The following is a 15,207-nucleotide window of genomic DNA, read 5'->3' on the forward strand; positions in this document are numbered from 1 at the left end:
CAGTTGTCTCAGAAATGAAAGGGATCAATTGCATCAAACTGGTGGGCAGCTGTCCGTGGTAGAGCTCATGCTTTGCATGTATGAGGCCCCGGGCTCAATCCCTGGCATCTCCAAGCCCTTTTTCTTCCCCCTTCACTAAAATCATATTTTGTGATCAGAAGCAAACTCTTACACCTCCTTTCAGGCATTTTCAAATATTCATTCATTCATTCATTCATTCAATCTATCTGTCTTTTGACTTGTAAATATATACATAAATATAGGTATGTCTGCGTGTGCGGATATTATTTTATTCCTATTTTCTATCAAATCTCACACTTGATGAACATTATCGTTGAAGCAAAACCTACTGGAATAAACTGACCGAGAAAAGGGAAGTGCTCCAGGTGAGCCTCGAACTCACAACCTCGGCATTGCTCTGCAGACATACTGCTATATAAGTACCGCGCGCTAACCGATTGCGCCACTGGAGCGTCAGCAGGAGCCGGCTGACAAACTTAGGAAATCCCTCCAAATGGAAGGCAGATCTTGGGACTGCAACAAAGCCCTTCACTTCAGCAAGCCAGGAGCCGGCTGACACACTTAGGAAATCCCTCTACATGGCAGGCAGATCTTGGGACTGTGCAACAAAGCCCTTCACTTCAGCAAGCTGCAGGCAGGGCCAGGGTGCTGTGGCTTAGTTGGTTAAAGTGCCTGTCTAGTAAACAGGAGATCCTGGGTTCGAATCCCAGCAGCACCTCCATGTTCTCAATTTGTTTATTAAAAAAAACCACAAAAGAAAATGATTTGAATTTTAAAGTGTAAACGAAGGAGAAAATCTTGCGAGACTGCTGGAACTCAGCCACAACCTTTTAGTCACGCCACGCAGCACAGCTCAGCACGGTCCAACGCGCTATCTGTAGTGCCACAGAGCTAAACGCAGGTCAAAGCTGCACAGGGAAGGAGAGCCGAGGCCACGGAGGAAAAAGTGCCAAAAGCCGACGAGGATGGGATTCGAACCCACGCGTGCAGAGCACAATGGATTAGCAGTCCATCGCCTTAACCACTCGGCCACCTCATCTGCCGTGCTGCGTGCTGTCAAAGAAGAGCTACATTTCAGGATGAAACCCTGGAACGTGAGCAGTTGTCTCAGAAATGAAAGGGATCAATTGCATCAAACTGGTGGGCAGCTGTCCGTGGTAGAGCTCATGCTTTGCATGTATGAGGCCCCGGGCTCAATCCCTGGCATCTCCAAGCCCTTTTTCTTCCCCCTTCACTAAAATCATATTTTGTGATCAGAAGCAAACTCTTACACCTCCTTTCAGGCTTTTTCAAATATTCATTCATTCATTCATTCATTCATTCAATCTATCTGTCTTTTGACTTGTAAATATATACATAAATATAGGTATGTCTGCGTGTGCGGATATTATTTTATTCCTATTTTCTACCAAATCTCACACTTGATGAACATTATCGTTGAAGCAAAACCTACTGGAATAAACTGACCGAGAAAAGGGAAGTGCTCCAGGTGAGCCTCGAACTCACAACCTCGGCATTGCTCTGCAGACATACTGCTATATAAGTACCGCGCGCTAACCGATTGCGCCACTGGAGCGTCAGCAGGAGCCGGCTGACAAACTTAGGAAATCCCTCCAAATGGAAGGCAGATCTTGGGACTGCAACAAAGCCCTTCACTTCAGCAAGCTGCAGGCAGGGCCAGGGTGCTGTGGCTTAGTTGGTTAAAGTGCCTGTCTAGTAAACAGGAGATCCTGGGTTCGAATCCCAGCAGCACCTCCATGTTCTCAATTTGTTTATTAAAAACAACCACAAAAGAAAATGATTTGAATTTTAAAGTGTAAACGAAGGAGAAAATCTTGCGAGACTGCTGGAACTCAGCCACAACCTTTTAGTCACGCCACGCAGCACAGCTCAGCACGGTCCAACGCGCTATCTGTAGTGCCACAGAGCTAAACGCAGGTCAAAGCTGCACAGGGAAGGAGAGCCGAGGCCACGGAGGAAAAAGTGCCAAAAGCCAACGAGGATGGGATTCGAACCCACGCGTGCAGAGCACAATGGATTAGCAGTCCATCACCTTAACCACTCGGCCACCTCATCTGCCGTGCTGCGTGCTGCGTGCTGTCAAAGAAGAGCTACATTTCAGGATGAAACCCTGGAACGTGAGCAGTTGTCTCAGAAATGAAAGGGATCAATTGCATCAAACTGGTGGGCAGCTGTCCGTGGTAGAGCTCATGCTTTGCATGTATGAGGCCCCGGGCTCAATCCCTGGCATCTCCAAGCCCTTTTTCTTCCCCCTTCACTAAAATCATATTTTGTGATCAGAAGCAAACTCTTACACCTCCTTTCAGACTTTTTCAAATATTCATCCATTCATTCAATCTATCTGTCTTTTGACTTGTAAATATATACATAAATATAGGTATGTCTGCGTGTGCGGATATTATTTTATTCCTATTTTCTACCAAATCTCACACTTGATGAACATTATCGTTGAAGCAAAACCTACTGGAATAAACTGACCGAGAAAAGGGAAGTGCTCCAGGTGAGCCTCGAACTCACAACCTCGGCATTGCTCTGCAGACATACTGCTATATAAGTACCGCGCGCTAACCGATTGCGCCACTGGAGCGTCAGCAGGAGCCGGCTGACAAACTTAGGAAATCCCTCCAAATGGAAGGCAGATCTTGGGACTGCAACAAAGCCCTTCACTTCAGCAAGCCAGGAGCCGGCTGACACACTTAGGAAATCCCTCTACATGGCCGGCAGATCTTGGGACTGTGCAACAAAGCCCTTCACTTCAGCAAGCTGCAGGCAGGGCCAGGGTGCTGTGGCTTAGTTGGTTAAAGTGCCTGTCTAGTAAACAGGAGATCCTGGGTTCGAATCCCAGCAGCACCTCCATGTTCTCAATTTGTTTATTAAAAACAACCACAAAAGAAAATGATTTGAATTTTAAAGTGTAAACGAAGGAGAAAATCTTGCGAGACTGCTGGAACTCAGCCACAACCTTTCAGTCACGCCACGCAGCACAGCTCAGCACGGTCCAACGCGCTATCTGTAGTGCCACAGAGCTAAACGCAGGTCAAAGCTGCACAGGGAAGGAGAGCCGAGGCCACGGAGGAAAAAGTGCCAAAAGCCGACGAGGATGGGATTCGAACCCACGCGTGCAGAGCACAATAGATTAGCAGTCCATCGCCTTAACCACTCGGCCACCTCATCTGCCGTGCTGCGTGCTGTCAAAGAAGAGCTACATTTCAGGATGAAACCCTGGAACGTGAGCAGTTGTCTCAGAAATGAAAGGGATCAATTGCATCAAACTGGTGGGCAGCTGTCCGTGGTAGAGCTCATGCTTTGCATGTATGAGGCCCCGGGCTCAATCCCTGGCATCTCCAAGCCCTTTTTCTTCCCCCTTCACTAAAATCATATTTTGTGATCAGAAGCAAACTCTTACACCTCCTTTCAGACTTTTTCAAATATTCATCCATTCATTCAATCTATCTGTCTTTTGACTTGTAAATATATACATAAATATAGGTATGTCTGCGTGTGCGGATATTATTTTATTCCTATTTTCTACCAAATCTCACACTTGATGAACATTATCGTTGAAGCAAAACCTACTGGAATAAACTGACCGAGAAAAGGGAAGTGCTCCAGGTGAGCCTCGAACTCACAACCTCGGCATTGCTCTGCAGACATACTGCTATATAAGTACCGCGCGCTAACCGATTGCGCCACTGGAGCGTCAGCAGGAGCCGGTTGACAAACTTAGGAAATCCCTCCAAATGGAAGGCAGATCTTGGGACTGCAACAAAGCCCTTCACTTCAGCAAGCCAGGAGCCGGCTGACACACTTAGGAAATCCCTCTACATGGCCGGCAGATCTTGGGACTGTGCAACAAAGCCCTTCACTTCAGCAAGCTGCAGGCAGGGCCAGGGTGCTGTGGCTTAGTTGGTTAAAGTGCCTGTCTAGTAAACAGGAGATCCTGGGTTCGAATCCCAGCAGCACCTCCATGTTCTCAATTTGTTTATTAAAAACAACCACAAAAGAAAATGATTTGAATTTTAAAGTGTAAACGAAGGAGAAAATCTTGCGAGACTGCTGGAACTCAGCCACAACCTTTTAGTCACGCCACGCAGCACAGCTCAGCACGGTCCAACGCGCTATCTGTAGTGCCACAGAGCTAAACGCAGGTCAAAGCTGCACAGGGAAGGAGAGCCGAGGCCACGGAGGAAAAAGTGCCAAAAGCCGACGAGGATGGGATTCAAACCCACGCGTGCAGAGCACAATGGATTAGCAGTCCATCGCCTTAACCACTCGGCCACCTCATCTGCCGTGCTGCGTGCTGTCAAAGAAGAGCTACATTTCAGGATGAAACCCTGGAACGTGAGCAGTTGTCTCAGAAATGAAAGGGATCAATTGCATCAAACTGGTGGGCAGCTGTCCGTGGTAGAGCTCATGCTTTGCATGTATGAGGCCCCGGGCTCAATCCCTGGCATCTCCAAGCCCTTTTTCTTCCCCCTTCACTAAAATCATATTTTGTGATCAGAAGCAAACTCTTACACCTCCTTTCAGGCTTTTTCAAATATTCATTCATTCATTCATTCATTCAATCTATCTGTCTTTTGACTTGTAAATATATACATAAATATAGGTATGTCTGCGTGTGCGGATATTATTTTATTCCTATTTTCTACCAAATCTCACACTTGATGAACATTATCGTTGAAGCAAAACCTACTGGAATAAACTGACCGAGAAAAGGGAAGTGCTCCAGGTGAGCCTCGAACTCACAACCTCGGCATTGCTCTGCAGACATACTGCTATATAAGTACCGCGCGCTAACCGATTGCGCCACTGGAGCATCAGCAGGAGCCGGCTGACAAACTTAGGAAATCCCTCCAAATGGAAGGCAGATCTTGGGACTGCAACAAAGCCCTTCACTTCAGCAAGCCAGGAGCCGGCTGACACACTTAGGAAATCGCTCTACATGGCCGGCAGATCTTGGGACTGTGCAACAAAGCCCTTCACTTCAGCAAGCTGCAGGCAGGGCCAGGGTGCTGTGGCTGAGTTGGTTAAAGTGCCTGTCTAGTAAACAGGAGATCCTGGGTTCGTATCCCAGCAGCACCTCCATGTTCTCAATTTGTTTATTAAAAACAACCACAAAAGAAAATGATTTGAATTTTAAAGTGTAAACGAAGGAGAAAATCTTGCGAGACTGCTGGAACTCAGCCACAACCTTTTAGTCACGCCACTCAGCACGGTCCAACGCGCTATCTGTAGTGCCACAGGCTAAACGCAGGTCAAAGCTGCACAGGGAAGGAGAGCCGAGGCCACGGAGGAAAAAGTGCCAAAAGCCGACGAGGATGGGATTCGAACCCACGCGTGCAGAGCACAATGGATTAGCAGTCCATCGCCTTAACCACTCGGCCACCTCATCTGCCGTGCTGCGTGCTGTCAAAGAAGAGCTACATTTCAGGATGAAACCCTGGAACGTGAGCAGTTGTCTCAGAAATGAAAGGGATCAATTGCATCAAACTGGTGGGCAGCTGTCCGTGGTAGAGCTCATGCTTTGCATGTATGAGGCCCCGGGCTCAATCCCTGGCATCTCCAAGCCCTTTTTCTTCCCCCTTCACTAAAATCATATTTTGTGATCAGAAGCAAACTCTTACACCTCCTTTCAGGCTTTTTCAAATATTCATTCATTCATTCATTCATTCAATCTATCTGTCTTTTGACTTGTAAATATATACATAAATATAGGTATGTCTGCGTGTGCGGATATTATTTTATTCCTATTTTCTACCAAATCTCACACTTGATGAACATTATTGTTGAAGCAAAACCTACTGGAATAAACTGACCGAGAAAAGGGAAGTGCTCCAGGTGAGCCTCGAACTCACAACCTCGGCATTGCTCTGCAGACATACTGCTATATAAGTACCGCGCGCTAACCGATTGCGCCACTGGAGCGTCAACCGGAGCCGGCTGACAAACTTAGGAAATCCCTCCAAATGGAAGGCAGATCTTGGGACTGCAACAAAGCCCTTCACTTCAGCAAGCCAGGAGCCGGCTGACACACTTAGGAAATCCCTCTACATGGCCGGCAGATCTTGGGACTGTGCAACAAAGCCCTTCACTTCAGCAAGCTGCAGGCAGGGCCAGGGTGCTGTGGCTTAGTTGGTTAAAGTGCCTGTCTAGTAAACAGGAGATCCTGGGTTCGAATCCCAGCAGCACCTCCATGTTCTCAATTTGTTTATTAAAAACAACCACAAAAGAAAATGATTTGAATTTTAAAGTGTAAACGAAGGAGAAAATCTTGCGAGACTGCTGGAACTCAGCCACAACCTTTTAGTCACGCCACGCAGCACAGCTCAGCACGGTCCAACGCGCTATCTGTAGTGCCACAGAGCTAAACGCAGGTCAAAGCTGCACAGGGAAGGAGAGCCGAGGCCACGGAGGAAAAAGTGCCAAAAGCCGACGAGGATGGGATTCGAACCCACGCGTGCAGAGCACAATGGATTAGCAGTCCATCGCCTTAACCACTCGGCCACCTCATCTGCCGTGCTGCGTGCTGTCAAAGAAGAGCTACATTTCAGGATGAAACCCTGGAACGTGAGCAGTTGTCTCAGAAATGAAAGGGATCAATTGCATCAAACTGGTGGGCAGCTGTCCGTGGTAGAGCTCATGCTTTGCATGTATGAGGCCCCGGGCTCAATCCCTGGAATCTCCAAGCCCTTTTTCTTCCCCCTTCACTAAAATCATATTTTGTGATCAGAAGCAAACTCTTACACCTCCTTTCAGACTTTTTCAAATATTCATCCATTCATTCAATCTATCTGTCTTTTGACACGTAAATATATACATAAATATAGGTATGTCTGCGTGTACGGATATTATTTTATTCCTATTTTCTACCAAATCTCACACTTGATGAACATTATCGTTGAAGCAAAACCTACTGGAATAAACTGACCGAGAAAAGGGAAGTGCTCCAGGTGAGCCTCGAACTCACAACCTCGGCATTGCTCTGCAGACATACTGCTATATAAGTACCGCGCGCTAACCGATTGCGCCACTGGAGCGTCAGCAGGAGCCGGCTGACAAACTTAGGAAATCCCTCCAAATGGAAGGCAGATCTTGGGACTGCAACAAAGCCCTTCACTTCAGCAAGCCAGGAGCCGGCTGACACACTTAGGAAATCCCTCTACATGGCCGGCAGATCTTGGGACTGTGCAACAAAGCCCTTCACTTCAGCAAGCTGCAGGCAGGGCCAGGGTGCTGTGGCTTAGTTGGTTAAAGTGCCTGTCTAGTAAACAGGAGATCCTGGGTTCGAATCCCAGCAGCGCCTCCATGTTCTCAATTTGTTTATTAAAAACAACCACAAAAGAAAATGATTTGAATTTTAAAGTGTAAACGAAGGAGAAAATCTTGCGAGACTGCTGGAACTCAGCCACAACCTTTTAGTCACACCACGCAGCACAGCTCAGCACGGTCCAACGCGCTATCTGTAGTGCCACAGAGCTAAACGCAGGTCAAAGCTGCACAGGGAAGGAGAGCCGAGGCCACGGAGGAAAAAGTGCCAAAAGCCGACGAGGATGGGATTCGAACCCACGCGTGCAGAGCACAATGGATTAGCAGTCCATCGCCTTAACCACTCGGCCACCTCATCTGCCGTGCTGCGTGCTGTCAAAGAAGAGCTACATTTCAGGATGAAACCCTGGAACGTGAGCAGTTGTCTCAGAAATGAAAGGGATCAATTGCATCAAACTGGTGGGCAGCTGTCCGTGGTAGAGCTCATGCTTTGCATGTATGAGGCCCCGGGCTCAATCCCTGGCATCTCCAAGCCCTTTTTCTTCCCCCTTCACTAAAATCATATTTTGTGATCAGAAGCAAACTCTTACACCTCCTTTCAGGCTTTTTCAAATATTCATTCATTCATTCATTCATTCATTCAATCTATCTGTCTTTTGACTTGTAAATATATACATAAATATAGGTATGTCTGCGTGTGCGGATATTATTTTATTCCTATTTTCTACCAAATCTCACACTTGATGAACATTATCGTTGAAGCAAAACCTACTGGAATAAACTGACCGAGAAAAGGGAAGTGCTCCAGGTGAGCCTCGAACTCACAACCTCGGCATTGCTCTGCAGACATACTGCTATATAAGTACCGCGCGCTAACCGATTGCGCCACTGGAGCGTCAGCAGGAGCCGGCTGACAAACTTAGGAAATCCCTCCAAATGGAAGGCAGATCTTGGGACTGCAACAAAGCCCTTCACTTCAGCAAGCCAGGAGCCGGCTGACACACTTAGGAAATCCCTCTACATGGCCGGCAGATCTTGGGACTGTGCAACAAAGCCCTTCACTTCAGCAAGCTGCAGGCAGGGCCAGGGTGCTGTGGCTTAGTTGGTTAAAGTGCCTGTCTAGTAAACAGGAGATCCTGGGTTCGAATCCCAGCAGCGCCTCCATGTTCTCAATTTGTTTATTAAAAACAACCACAAAAGAAAATGATTTGAATTTTAAAGTGTAAACGAAGGAGAAAATCTTGCGAGACTGCTGGAACTCAGCCACAACCTTTTAGTCACGCCACGCAGCACAGCTCAGCACGGTCCAACGCGCTATCTGTAGTGCCACAGAGCTAAACGCAGGTCAAAGCTGCACAGGGAAGGAGAGCCGAGGCCACGGAGGAAAAAGTGCCAAAAGCCGACGAGGATGGGATTCGAACCCACGCGTGCAGAGCACAATGGATTAGCAGTCCATCGCCTTAACCACTCGGCCACCTCATCTGCCGTGCTGCGTGCTGTCAAAGAAGAGCTACATTTCAGGATGAAACCCTGGAACGTGAGCAGTTGTCTCAGAAATGAAAGGGATCAATTGCATCAAACTGGTGGGCAGCTGTCCGTGGTAGAGCTCATGCTTTGCATGTATGAGGCCCCGGGCTCAATCCCTGGCATCTCCAAGCCCTTTTTCTTCCCCCTTCACTAAAATCATATTTTGTGATCAGAAGCAAACTCTTACACCTCCTTTCAGGCTTTTTCAAATATTCATTCATTCATTCATTCATTCATTCATTCAATCTATCTGTCTTTTGACTTGTAAATATATACATAAATATAGGTATGTCTGCGTGTGCGGATATTATTTTATTCCTATTTTCTACCAAATCTCACACTTGATGAACATTATCGTTGAAGCAAAACCTACTGGAATAAACTGACCGAGAAAAGGGAAGTGCTCCAGGTGAGCCTCGAACTCACAACCTCGGCATTGCTCTGCAGACATACTGCTATATAAGTACCGCGTGCTAACCGATTGCGCCACTGGAGCGTCAGCAGGAGCCGGCTGACAAACTTAGGAAATCCCTCCAAATGGAAGGCAGATCTTGGGACTGCAACAAAGCCCTTCACTTCAGCAAGCCAGGAGCCGTCTGACACACTTAGGAAATCCCTCTACATGGCCGGCAGATCTTGGGACTGTGCAACAAAGCCCTTCACTTCAGCAAGCTGCAGGCAGGGCCAGGGTGCTGTGGCTTAGTTGGTTAAAGTGCCTGTCTAGTAAACAGGAGATCATGGGTTCGAATCCCAGCAGCACCTCCATGTTCTCAATTTGTTTATTAAAAACAACCACAAAAGAAAATGATTTGAATTTTAAAGTGTAAACGAAGGAGAAAATCTTGCGAGACTGCTGGAACTCAGCCACAACCTTTTAGTCACGCCACGCAGCACAGCTCAGCACGGTCCAACGCGCTATCTGTAGTGCCACAGAGCTAAACGCAGGTCAAAGCTGCACAGGGAAGGAGAGCCGAGGCCACGGAGGAAAAAGTGCCAAAAGCCGACGAGGATGGGAATCGAACCCACGCGTGCAGAGCACAATGGATTAGCAGTCCATCGCCTTAACCACTCGGCCACCTCATCTGCCGTGCTGCGTGCTGTCAAAGAAGAGCTACATTTCAGGATGAAACCCTGGAACGTGAGCAGTTGTCTCAGAAATGAAAGGGATCAATTGCATCAAACTGGTGGGCAGCTGTCCGTGGTAGAGCTCATGCTTTGCATGTATGAGGCCCCGGGCTCAATCCCTGGCATCTCCAAGCCCTTTTTCTTCCCCCTTCACTAAAATCATATTTTGTGATCAGAAGCAAACTCTTACACCTCCTTTCAGGCTTTTTCAAATATTCATTCATTCATTCATTCATTCAATCTATCTGTCTTTTGACTTGTAAATATATACATAAATATAGGTATGTCTGCGTGTGCAGATATTATTTTATTCCTATTTTCTACCAAATCTCACACTTGATGAACATTATCGTTGAAGCAAAACCTACTGGAATAAACTGACCGAGAAAAGGGAAGTGCTCCAGGCGAGCCTCGAACTCACAACCTCGGCATTGCTCTGCAGACATACTGCTATATAAGTACCGCGCGCTAACCGATTGCGCCACTGGAGCGTCAGCAGGAGCCGGCTGACAAACTTAGGAAATCCCTCCAAATGGAAGGCAGATCTTGGGACTGCAACAAAGCCCTTCACTTCAGCAAGCCAGGAGCCGGCTGACACACTTAGGAAATCCCTCTACATGGCCGGCAGATCTTGGGACTGTGCAACAAAGCCCTTCACTTCAGCAAGCTGCAGGCAGGGCCAGGGTGCTGTGGCTTAGTTGGTTAAAGTGCCTGTCTAGTAAACAGGAGATCCTGGGTTCGAATCCCAGCAGCACCTCCATGTTCTCAATTTATTTATTAAAAACAACCACAAAAGAAAATGATTTGAATTTTAAAGTGTAAACGAAGGAGAAAATCTTGCGAGACTGCTGGAACTCAGCCACAACCTTTTAGTCACGCCACGCAGCACAGCTCAGCACGGTCCAACGCGCTATCTGTAGTGCCACAGAGCTAAACGCAGGTCAAAGCTGCACAGGGAAGGAGAGCCGAGGCCACGGAGGAAAAAGTGCCAAAAGCCGACGAGGATGGGATTCGAACCCACGCGTGCAGAGCACAATGGATTAGCAGTCCATCGCCTTAACCACTCGGCCACCTCATCTGCCGTGCTGCGTGCTGTCAAAGAAGAGCTACATTTCAGGATGAAACCCTGGAACGTGAGCAGTTGTCAGAAATGAAAGGGATCAATTGCATCAAACTGGTGGGCAGCTGTCCGTGGTAGAGCTCATGCTTTGCATGTATGAGGCCCCGGGCTCAATCCCTGGCATCTCCAAGCCCTTTTTCTTCCCCCTTCACTAAAATCATATTTTGTGATCAGAAGCAAACTCTTACACCTCCTTTCAGGCTTTTTCAAATATTCATTCATTCATTCATTCATTCATTCAATCTATCTGTCTTTTGACTTGTAAATATATACATAAATATAGGTATGTCTGCGTGTGCGGATATTATTTTATTCCTATTTTCTACCAAATCTCACACTTGATGAACATTATCGTTGAAGCAAAACCTACTGGAATAAACTGACCGAGAAAAGGGAAGTGCTCCAGGTGAGCCTCGAACTCACAACCTCGGCATTGCTCTGCAGACATACTGCTATATAAGTACCGCGCGCTAACCGATTGCGCCACTGGAGCGTCAGCAGGAGCCGGCTGACAAACTTAGGAAATCCCTCCAAATGGAAGGCAGATCTTGGGACTGCAACAAAGCCCTTCACTTCAGCAAGCCAGGAGCCGGCTGACACACTTAGGAAATCCCTCTACATGGCCGGCAGATCTTGGGACTGTGCAACAAAGCCCTTCACTTCAGCAAGCTGCAGGCAGGGCCAGGGTGCTGTGGCTTAGTTGGTTAAAGTGCCTGTCTAGTAAACAGGAGATCCTGGGTTCGAATCCCAGCAGCACCTCCATGTTCTCAATTTGTTTATTAAAAACAACCACAAAAGAAAATGATTTGAATTTTAAAGTGTAAACGAAGGAGAAAATCTTGCGAGACTGCTGGAACTCAGCCACAACCTTTTAGTCACGCCACGCAGCACAGCTCAGCACGGTCCAACGCGCTATCTGTAGTGCCACAGAGCTAAACGCAGGTCAAAGCTGCACAGGGAAGGAGAGCCGAGACCACGGAGGAAAAAGTGCCAAAAGCCGACGAGGATGGGAATCGAACCCACGCGTGCAGAGCACAATGGATTAGCAGTCCATCGCCTTAACCACTCGGCCACCTCATCTGCCGTGCTGCGTGCTGTCAAAGAAGAGCTACATTTCAGGATGAAACCCTGGAACGTGAGCAGTTGTCTCAGAAATGAAAGGGATCAATTGCATCAAACTGGTGGGCAGCTGTCCGTGGTAGAGCTCATGCTTTGCATGTATGAGGCCCCGGGCTCAATCCCTGGCATCTCCAAGCCCTTTTTCTTCCCCCTTCACTAAAATCATATTTTGTGATCAGAAGCAAACTCTTACACCTCCTTTCAGGCTTTTTCAAATATTCATTCATTCATTCATTCATTCATTCAATCTATCTGTCTTTTGACTTGTAAATATATACATAAATATAGGTATGTCTGCGTGTGCGGATATTATTTTATTCCTATTTTCTACCAAATCTCACACTTGATGAACATTATCGTTGAAGCAAAACCTACTGGAATAAACTGACCGAGAAAAGGGAAGTGCTCCAGGTGAGCCTCGAACTCACAACCTCGGCATTGCTCTGCAGACATACTGCTATATAAGTACCGCGCGCTAACCGATTGCGCCACTGGAGCGTCAGCAGGAGCAGGCTGACAAACTTAGGAAATCCCTCCAAATGGAAGGCAGATCTTGGGACTGCAACAAAGCCCTTCACTTCAGCAAGCCAGGAGCCGGCTGACACACTTAGGAAATCCCTCTACATGGCCGGCAGATCTTGGGACTGTGCAACAAAGCCCTTCACTTCAGCAAGCTGCAGGCAGGGCCAGGGTGCTGTGGCTTAGTTGGTTAAAGTGCCTGTCTAGTAAACAGGAGATCCTGGGTTCGAATCCCAGCAGCACCTCCATGTTCTCAATTTGTTTATTAAAAACAACCACAAAAGAAAATGATTTGAATTTTAAAGTGTAAACGAAGGAGAAAATCTTGCGAGACTGCTGGAACTCAGCCACAACCTTTTAGTCACGCCACGCAGCACAGCTCAGCACGGTCCAACGCGCTATCTGTAGTGCCACAGAGCTAAACGCAGGTCAAAGCTGCACAGGGAAGGAGAGCCGAGGCCACGGAGGAAAAAGTGCCAAAAGCCGACGAGGATGGGAATCGAACCCACGCGTGCAGAGCACAATGGATTAGCAGTCCATCGCCTTAACCACTCGGCCACCTCATCTGCCGTGCTGCGTGCTGTCAAAGAAGAGCTACATTTCAGGATGAAACCCTGGAACGTGAGCAGTTGTCTCAGAAATGAAAGGGATCAATTGCATCAAACTGGTGGGCAGCTGTCCGTGGTAGAGCTCATGCTTTGCATGTATGAGGCCCCGGGCTCAATCCCTGGCATCTCCAAGCCCTTTTTCTTCCCCCTTCACTAAAATCATATTTTGTGATCAGAAGCAAACTCTTACACCTCCTTTCAGGCTTTTTCAAATATTCATTCATTCATTCATTCATTCATTCAATCTATCTGTCTTTTGACTTGTAAATATATACATAAATATAGGTATGTCTGCGTGTGCGGATATTATTTTATTCCTATTTTCTACCAAATCTCACACTTGATGAACATTATCGTTGAAGCAAAACCTACTGGAATAAACTGACCGAGAAAAGGGAAGTGCTCCAGGCGAGCCTCGAACTCACAACCTCGGCATTGCTCTGCAGACATACTGCTATATAAGTACCGCGCGCTAACCGATTGCGCCACTGGAGCGTCAGCAGGAGCCGGCTGACAAACTTAGGAAATCCCTCCAAATGGAAGGCAGATCTTGGGACTGCAACAAAGCCCTTCACTTCAGCAAGCCAGGAGCCGGCTGACACACTTAGGAAATCCCTCTACATGGCCGGCAGATCTTGGGACTGTGCAACAAAGCCCTTCACTTCAGCAAGCTGCAGGCAGGGCCAGGGTGCTGTGGCTTAGTTGGTTAAAGTGCCTGTCTAGTAAACAGGAGATCCTGGGTTCGAATCCCAGCAGCACCTCCATGTTCTCAATTTGTTTATTAAAAACAACCACAAAAGAAAATGATTTGAATTTTAAAGTGTAAACGAAGGAGAAAATCTTGCGAGACTGCTGGAACTCAGCCACAACCTTTTAGTCACGCCACTCAGCACGGTCCAACGCGCTATCTGTAGTGCCACAGAGCTAAACGCAGGTCAAAGCTGCACAGGGAAGGAGAGCCGAGGCCACGGAGGAAAAAGTGCCAAAAGCCGACGAGGATGGGATTCGAACCCACGCGTGCAGAGCACAATGGATTAGCAGTCCATCGCCTTAACCACTCGGCCACCTCATCTGCCGTGCTGCGTGCTGTCAAAGAAGAGCTACATTTCAGGATGAAACCCTGGAACGTGAGCAGTTGTCTCAGAAATGAAAGGGATCAATTGCATCAAACTGGTGGGCAGCTGTCCGTGGTAGAGCTCATGCTTTGCATGTATGAGGCCCCGGGCTCAATCCCTGGCATCTCCAAGCCCTTTTTCTTCCCCCTTCACTAAAATCATATTTTGTGATCAGAAGCAAACTCTTACACCTCCTTTCAGGCTTTTTCAAATATTCATTCATTCATTCATTCATTCATTCAATCTATCTGTCTTTTGACTTGTAAATATATACATAAATATAGGTATGTCTGCGTGTGCGGATATTATTTTATTCCTATTTTCTACCAAATCTCACACTTGATGAACATTATCGTTGAAGCAAAACCTACTGGAATAAACTGACCGAGAAAAGGGAAGTGCTCCAGGTGAGCCTCGAACTCACAACCTCGGCATTGCTCTGCAGACATACTGCTATATAAGTACCGCGCGCTAACCGATTGCGCCACTGGAGCGTCAGCAGGAGCCGGCTGACAAACTTAGGAAATCCCTCCAAATGGAAGGCAGATCTTGGGACTGCAACAAAGCCCTTCACTTCAGCAAGCCAGGAGCCGGCTGACACACTTAGGAAATCCCTCTACATGGCCGGCAGATCTTGGGACTGTGCAACAAAGCCCTTCACTTCAGCAAGCTGCAGGCAGGGCCAGGGTGCTGTGGCTTAGTTGGTTAAAGTGCCTGTCTAGTAAACAGGAGATCCTGGGTTCGAATCCCAGCAGCACCTCCA

At 47.5% G+C, this 15,207-nt stretch overlaps 1 protein-coding gene and 41 non-coding genes across 42 annotated transcripts in view; 14 read left to right on the forward strand and 28 right to left on the reverse strand.

The window, feature by feature from the left end:
- Positions 1-15,207, reverse strand: part of LOC131708099 (uncharacterized) — a 174,376-nt gene that overhangs the window by 14,346 nt on the left and 144,823 nt on the right. The gene's annotated exons all lie outside the window — the stretch shown is intronic.
- trnai-uau (transfer RNA isoleucine (anticodon UAU)) lies at positions 379-473 on the reverse strand. The gene is made up of 2 exons: positions 436-473; positions 379-414 (listed from the first exon to the last, which is right to left on the reverse strand). It is a non-coding gene; the product is annotated as a tRNA-Ile (tRNA).
- Positions 666-739, forward strand: trnat-agu (transfer RNA threonine (anticodon AGU)). Its single transcript has one exon. It is a non-coding gene; the product is annotated as a tRNA-Thr (tRNA).
- trnas-gcu (transfer RNA serine (anticodon GCU)) lies at positions 979-1,060 on the reverse strand. The gene has a single exon. It is a non-coding gene; the product is annotated as a tRNA-Ser (tRNA).
- Positions 1,503-1,597, reverse strand: trnai-uau (transfer RNA isoleucine (anticodon UAU)). Its single transcript has 2 exons — positions 1,560-1,597; positions 1,503-1,538 (listed from the first exon to the last, which is right to left on the reverse strand). It is a non-coding gene; the product is annotated as a tRNA-Ile (tRNA).
- Positions 1,703-1,776, forward strand: trnat-agu (transfer RNA threonine (anticodon AGU)). Its single transcript has one exon. It is a non-coding gene; the product is annotated as a tRNA-Thr (tRNA).
- Positions 2,016-2,097, reverse strand: trnas-gcu (transfer RNA serine (anticodon GCU)). Its single transcript has one exon. It is a non-coding gene; the product is annotated as a tRNA-Ser (tRNA).
- Positions 2,535-2,629, reverse strand: trnai-uau (transfer RNA isoleucine (anticodon UAU)). The gene is made up of 2 exons: positions 2,592-2,629; positions 2,535-2,570 (listed from the first exon to the last, which is right to left on the reverse strand). It is a non-coding gene; the product is annotated as a tRNA-Ile (tRNA).
- On the forward strand, positions 2,822-2,895 carry trnat-agu (transfer RNA threonine (anticodon AGU)). Its single transcript has one exon. It is a non-coding gene; the product is annotated as a tRNA-Thr (tRNA).
- On the reverse strand, positions 3,135-3,216 carry trnas-gcu (transfer RNA serine (anticodon GCU)). Its single transcript has one exon. It is a non-coding gene; the product is annotated as a tRNA-Ser (tRNA).
- Positions 3,647-3,741, reverse strand: trnai-uau (transfer RNA isoleucine (anticodon UAU)). The gene is made up of 2 exons: positions 3,704-3,741; positions 3,647-3,682 (listed from the first exon to the last, which is right to left on the reverse strand). It is a non-coding gene; the product is annotated as a tRNA-Ile (tRNA).
- trnat-agu (transfer RNA threonine (anticodon AGU)) lies at positions 3,934-4,007 on the forward strand. The gene has a single exon. It is a non-coding gene; the product is annotated as a tRNA-Thr (tRNA).
- trnas-gcu (transfer RNA serine (anticodon GCU)) lies at positions 4,247-4,328 on the reverse strand. The gene has a single exon. It is a non-coding gene; the product is annotated as a tRNA-Ser (tRNA).
- On the reverse strand, positions 4,767-4,861 carry trnai-uau (transfer RNA isoleucine (anticodon UAU)). Its single transcript has 2 exons — positions 4,824-4,861; positions 4,767-4,802 (listed from the first exon to the last, which is right to left on the reverse strand). It is a non-coding gene; the product is annotated as a tRNA-Ile (tRNA).
- Positions 5,054-5,127, forward strand: trnat-agu (transfer RNA threonine (anticodon AGU)). The gene has a single exon. It is a non-coding gene; the product is annotated as a tRNA-Thr (tRNA).
- Positions 5,356-5,437, reverse strand: trnas-gcu (transfer RNA serine (anticodon GCU)). Its single transcript has one exon. It is a non-coding gene; the product is annotated as a tRNA-Ser (tRNA).
- trnai-uau (transfer RNA isoleucine (anticodon UAU)) lies at positions 5,876-5,970 on the reverse strand. Its single transcript has 2 exons — positions 5,933-5,970; positions 5,876-5,911 (listed from the first exon to the last, which is right to left on the reverse strand). It is a non-coding gene; the product is annotated as a tRNA-Ile (tRNA).
- On the forward strand, positions 6,163-6,236 carry trnat-agu (transfer RNA threonine (anticodon AGU)). Its single transcript has one exon. It is a non-coding gene; the product is annotated as a tRNA-Thr (tRNA).
- trnas-gcu (transfer RNA serine (anticodon GCU)) lies at positions 6,476-6,557 on the reverse strand. Its single transcript has one exon. It is a non-coding gene; the product is annotated as a tRNA-Ser (tRNA).
- trnai-uau (transfer RNA isoleucine (anticodon UAU)) lies at positions 6,988-7,082 on the reverse strand. Its single transcript has 2 exons — positions 7,045-7,082; positions 6,988-7,023 (listed from the first exon to the last, which is right to left on the reverse strand). It is a non-coding gene; the product is annotated as a tRNA-Ile (tRNA).
- Positions 7,275-7,348, forward strand: trnat-agu (transfer RNA threonine (anticodon AGU)). The gene has a single exon. It is a non-coding gene; the product is annotated as a tRNA-Thr (tRNA).
- On the reverse strand, positions 7,588-7,669 carry trnas-gcu (transfer RNA serine (anticodon GCU)). The gene has a single exon. It is a non-coding gene; the product is annotated as a tRNA-Ser (tRNA).
- trnai-uau (transfer RNA isoleucine (anticodon UAU)) lies at positions 8,112-8,206 on the reverse strand. Its single transcript has 2 exons — positions 8,169-8,206; positions 8,112-8,147 (listed from the first exon to the last, which is right to left on the reverse strand). It is a non-coding gene; the product is annotated as a tRNA-Ile (tRNA).
- On the forward strand, positions 8,399-8,472 carry trnat-agu (transfer RNA threonine (anticodon AGU)). Its single transcript has one exon. It is a non-coding gene; the product is annotated as a tRNA-Thr (tRNA).
- Positions 8,712-8,793, reverse strand: trnas-gcu (transfer RNA serine (anticodon GCU)). The gene has a single exon. It is a non-coding gene; the product is annotated as a tRNA-Ser (tRNA).
- Positions 9,240-9,334, reverse strand: trnai-uau (transfer RNA isoleucine (anticodon UAU)). The gene is made up of 2 exons: positions 9,297-9,334; positions 9,240-9,275 (listed from the first exon to the last, which is right to left on the reverse strand). It is a non-coding gene; the product is annotated as a tRNA-Ile (tRNA).
- Positions 9,527-9,600, forward strand: trnat-agu (transfer RNA threonine (anticodon AGU)). The gene has a single exon. It is a non-coding gene; the product is annotated as a tRNA-Thr (tRNA).
- On the reverse strand, positions 9,840-9,921 carry trnas-gcu (transfer RNA serine (anticodon GCU)). The gene has a single exon. It is a non-coding gene; the product is annotated as a tRNA-Ser (tRNA).
- trnai-uau (transfer RNA isoleucine (anticodon UAU)) lies at positions 10,360-10,454 on the reverse strand. The gene is made up of 2 exons: positions 10,417-10,454; positions 10,360-10,395 (listed from the first exon to the last, which is right to left on the reverse strand). It is a non-coding gene; the product is annotated as a tRNA-Ile (tRNA).
- On the forward strand, positions 10,647-10,720 carry trnat-agu (transfer RNA threonine (anticodon AGU)). Its single transcript has one exon. It is a non-coding gene; the product is annotated as a tRNA-Thr (tRNA).
- On the reverse strand, positions 10,960-11,041 carry trnas-gcu (transfer RNA serine (anticodon GCU)). Its single transcript has one exon. It is a non-coding gene; the product is annotated as a tRNA-Ser (tRNA).
- trnai-uau (transfer RNA isoleucine (anticodon UAU)) lies at positions 11,482-11,576 on the reverse strand. The gene is made up of 2 exons: positions 11,539-11,576; positions 11,482-11,517 (listed from the first exon to the last, which is right to left on the reverse strand). It is a non-coding gene; the product is annotated as a tRNA-Ile (tRNA).
- trnat-agu (transfer RNA threonine (anticodon AGU)) lies at positions 11,769-11,842 on the forward strand. The gene has a single exon. It is a non-coding gene; the product is annotated as a tRNA-Thr (tRNA).
- trnas-gcu (transfer RNA serine (anticodon GCU)) lies at positions 12,082-12,163 on the reverse strand. Its single transcript has one exon. It is a non-coding gene; the product is annotated as a tRNA-Ser (tRNA).
- trnai-uau (transfer RNA isoleucine (anticodon UAU)) lies at positions 12,606-12,700 on the reverse strand. Its single transcript has 2 exons — positions 12,663-12,700; positions 12,606-12,641 (listed from the first exon to the last, which is right to left on the reverse strand). It is a non-coding gene; the product is annotated as a tRNA-Ile (tRNA).
- trnat-agu (transfer RNA threonine (anticodon AGU)) lies at positions 12,893-12,966 on the forward strand. The gene has a single exon. It is a non-coding gene; the product is annotated as a tRNA-Thr (tRNA).
- Positions 13,206-13,287, reverse strand: trnas-gcu (transfer RNA serine (anticodon GCU)). The gene has a single exon. It is a non-coding gene; the product is annotated as a tRNA-Ser (tRNA).
- trnai-uau (transfer RNA isoleucine (anticodon UAU)) lies at positions 13,730-13,824 on the reverse strand. The gene is made up of 2 exons: positions 13,787-13,824; positions 13,730-13,765 (listed from the first exon to the last, which is right to left on the reverse strand). It is a non-coding gene; the product is annotated as a tRNA-Ile (tRNA).
- Positions 14,017-14,090, forward strand: trnat-agu (transfer RNA threonine (anticodon AGU)). The gene has a single exon. It is a non-coding gene; the product is annotated as a tRNA-Thr (tRNA).
- On the reverse strand, positions 14,320-14,401 carry trnas-gcu (transfer RNA serine (anticodon GCU)). Its single transcript has one exon. It is a non-coding gene; the product is annotated as a tRNA-Ser (tRNA).
- Positions 14,844-14,938, reverse strand: trnai-uau (transfer RNA isoleucine (anticodon UAU)). Its single transcript has 2 exons — positions 14,901-14,938; positions 14,844-14,879 (listed from the first exon to the last, which is right to left on the reverse strand). It is a non-coding gene; the product is annotated as a tRNA-Ile (tRNA).
- On the forward strand, positions 15,131-15,204 carry trnat-agu (transfer RNA threonine (anticodon AGU)). Its single transcript has one exon. It is a non-coding gene; the product is annotated as a tRNA-Thr (tRNA).

This window comes from Acipenser ruthenus, chromosome 40, assembly GCF_902713425.1.
Source record: "Acipenser ruthenus chromosome 40, fAciRut3.2 maternal haplotype, whole genome shotgun sequence".
Lineage (NCBI taxonomy): Eukaryota > Metazoa > Chordata > Actinopteri > Acipenseriformes > Acipenseridae > Acipenser > Acipenser ruthenus.